The sequence below is a fragment of the Orbicella faveolata genome, unplaced genomic scaffold (assembly GCF_042242905.1).
Source record: "Orbicella faveolata isolate gen_17 unplaced genomic scaffold, um_ofav_v1 contig_26, whole genome shotgun sequence".
NCBI classification, from domain to species: Eukaryota; Metazoa; Cnidaria; class Anthozoa; order Scleractinia; family Merulinidae; genus Orbicella; species Orbicella faveolata.
In genome coordinates this window covers 3,060,002-3,063,688 of record NW_028301554.1, presented here as the reverse complement: position 1 = coordinate 3,063,688, position 3,687 = coordinate 3,060,002, and the positions used below count along the sequence as shown (strand labels likewise).

The window sequence follows — 3,687 nt, the reverse complement described above, 5'->3', positions numbered from 1 at the left end:
CCCCCCGGGGTCTGGGTCTCAGATACATGCTACGTTCACAATATCCTCAACTTTGGAGACAACTGAGAATTCCCAGGTGAACTGACTACATTTTCGCGTAACTTTCGGCACAGAGGAGATTATTGACAAAAAAAGGAAAATGGCTCGAGCAAAAGTGACAGCTCTACTTCTGCGGCATTCAAGATAGATAAATCGTTTAAAAATCTATCCAAAGAACACTGTGGTAGCTCACATGCAGAACTCTTGAGCAATTTCATTGAAGCCCGTATCTATCAAGGACGCAGGTATAAGAAGTGAACAGGGAAAAATTTGAAGCGGTTAATTAGATAGCGGAGGCATCTTCGAAGATTCACGTTTATTTTAACGGAAAAATTTATATGGTCGACACAAGTCAATTTGGTATTTTGCGCAGTCTGTTTAACGTTTATCGCTGCTTTTATGCTTTTTATGTTTATTATTGCTGCTTTTATGCTCTATGGTTCTCGAGAACAGAGTAGAACTGGTCTCCGACAGGCTTTCCATTAGCTGGACGAGAAGTGCAGAAAACGGCGAGCGAATATTAGTGATGCGTGCTTCATGAAAGCGCTCGGCTCGCACCAAGCCCTTCTCTCCATTTTTTCGGTCGCCGTTTTGAATTTCGAAAATTTAGGTGGTTCTGTCTCTGTAAGCATAATAGAAATAGATATAATATTTTTCCCCTCTTTCATCCTCAGCATCGTCATCGTCATAATCATCTACTTTAGGGGCCTTGCGCAAAACACGACGGCAACGGCAACGAGAACGTCACCAAACAAAAGGTTCTATGAGCAGAACAACGGCTGTGCACGTGCATTATAATTCTTGGCACATTTCTTTGCCGTCGTCTACAAAACAACAACGTGAAATGACCAGTTTCCAAGTTTTTTGACAACGGGACCCACTACGGCTAATTTTTCGTATTTCTATTTGGAACTGAACGCATTCATAGCATATTTAGCAGGAGCAAGTTTTAATACCGACAAACACACTGAATAGATCTGCGTAAATGGGAAATTCCAAAGTAAAATATAAACACACTTTTTAATAGGCGTCGTCCTTGCGGTCACCGTCGTATATGCGTACAGTCCCTAATTATTAAGACAATTAGCGTCGTATCTCTCGTTCATAATTAAACAATAGAGTGTTTCTGTCGAGGAACTATCGGCTGATAGTTGCCCCGCGGAAATTTCAGAAATTTGATGTTCTTAAAACAAATATTTGCCCGAGAAGCGACGCTAGCAAATATGCTAGTTTTAAGAACATCAAATTTCCAAGGGGCAACTGTCAGACCGATAGTTCCAAGACGTAAACACTCTATTGTCTTTATTGTTCACCACTAAATTTTCCTCCGCGCGCCAGTTCAAAAATCATATTGAATTTTTCAACTTTTTTAGATGAAAGCCGTGAAAGCCAAATGTAAAATTTGAAAAAGAAAACAAACAAAAACCCTTTTAATACAATTTCAATTGTTTACTTTCTATAAGTCCGCTTCTTTACAGAAATATTTTCACGGACGAGTACTATCCATCCGGGTATTTTCCTCCGACGGGCTCTATGGGCTGATAGTGTCTCTCCGCGGATGAACACTATCGCGTCACGTGATCAATTTAAGCCAATAACAATCGGAGAAAATTTAGTGGTGAACTATAACGAGAAATAGGAGGGAAGCTTTCTCTTGTCGCGCTTCTCCCCTACTTTTTAGCTCGACGATTTTCGCGCCGCGCCCCAACTAACTGAACGCCTGGAAGAGGGTCACATGCTTTGTAATTAGTTACCTAGTTCAGACCGATGTTAAACTGGGCATTGTGAAGGGCTTTTGTTGATGGTCTTATAGCTAATGATGAAAAAGTAGCTCCTTCTAAAAATACATCCAATTTAAGACTAGAAAGCAAAAACCATACCCTTTTTATGACCAAAATGGCTTTAAAACCATAACCTTTGGGGCCGCACGTGCACGTGCACATACCTATATAGCTCATATAAGGGAGTTCCCCCCCCCTCCCTTGAATAAACCCCATGCTGAGATTTTGGAAAGAATCAGAATATAATTTTGTGTGCTAAAAATTTGCAATAAACACAATACTACATGTTTTGAACTAAACCGTATAAAATCTCCCTTTCTCTAAACGGCAAAACTAGCCAAAAAAAAAAGACAAAAACAGCAATAGCCGTATGTTTGTCACGCCAATAACATTTTTGCAAGAAATTATGTTTGTCATATATCTGATAATTATTCACTGAAGAGGAGTTGAATAGGAAATTATTTCTCTCCTCTACTTTTCTCCAATACAAGTTGTTTAGAAAATCTTTCTGGCATAGCTAAAAGTTTTGAACAAATCAACTTTTTATTGACACGAATGCTTCATTTTAACTTTTATTTTTACGCAACAAAGCCAATTACATTACTTACAATAATGATATCTCAGCGTAACTAACATTACAATACATTTGCTTTCACAAGTTAGAATACAACGCAGCTACTTTTCACTACTTGCATGAAACTTTTAAAGCTACTTTGCATTGTTTATGATATTTCGCTTGTCCGATTCCAATGAGCTTGTCCGATTCATCTTTGCGTTCACATACTGCAAAACAAATGTACGGATAATGTAATCAGTTTTATTAATTGCGATCTTTGCCTGAAAAAAAATGCCCTCTTTTAGCGGGGAGGCGGCAAGAGGGAGATGATAAATTATCTTGTTAGAATAAAGAATCAACTTGTCAGGTACAGAAAAGCACTAACAGTTAGACTCTCATTAAAATTTATCGACACGTTCACTTACTATGGTTGTTCCAACATATGATTTGGGAGGGGTGGGCGAAGCGCCGGAGTACGCCAAAGCTCAAACGCGACAATGATGAAAAGGGCCCAACCCCTCCCTCGCCCAAACAGCATTTGAACTTGGAACGTCAGGTTACCAAAACGGCATCTGAACCGCATCAAGAACAACATCTGTGGATTTAAAAAATAGCGTTATATTGTCAACTAAACTGGGTTATTCTTTATAGAGGAAAATGACGGGTTTGATTGGGGTAAGAAGGGAGGGGTTGAGAAGAAAAGAACGTATACGTTGGAGACACTCTAAATCAAAGTATTTGTTCCTCTTTCGACATCGTCTCGCTATCGGCCTTTATAATCTATCAAATATTTTGCACGCAGTTGGTCGAAACGCGTCACCTGACTGAATAAATCCCCGCTAAAACTGGGGAATATCCGAGTGATATTCCCCAATTTTGCAAAACTGCGCGAGTTGCGAAAAATCTTTCAAGGATAAGAAACACAAAATTAAAGCCCACATTTGGCGCGAAAATATGCTCGGATATTTGTCCTTAATTGAACATTATCTGTTCCTCGAAGCCAATAGCTTTTCGAATATCCAAGTACAAAGACCAGAGGATATTTTCGCGCCAAATGGAGGCTATCGTTAATGTATTACAGGATTATCGTTTTAGACAAATCAGGCCAAGCAAGCCCGGGAGGGGTACTCCCTTATATTGGCTATATAGATATGTGCAGCCCCAAAGGGTATGGTTTTTCAGCCGTTTTGGTCATAAATAGAGTATGAATTTTAGCTGACTTTAGCCATTTTGGTCATAAATAGGGTATGGTTTTTGCACTCTAGCCTTGATATGGGTATGTTTTTAAAAAGCTACTTTTTCATCATTATC

The 3,687-nt window shown here is 39.2% G+C and overlaps 1 long non-coding RNA gene across 1 annotated transcript; it reads right to left on the bottom strand.

The window, feature by feature from the left end:
• Nucleotides 1–2,344: 2,344 nt before the first annotated feature.
• Nucleotides 2,345–3,417, bottom strand: LOC149107655 (uncharacterized). The gene is made up of 2 exons (XR_016209246.1): nt 2,802–3,417; nt 2,345–2,603 (listed from the first exon to the last, which is right to left on the bottom strand). It is a non-coding gene; the product is annotated as an uncharacterized LOC149107655 (long non-coding RNA).
• Nucleotides 3,418–3,687: the final 270 nt, after the last annotated feature.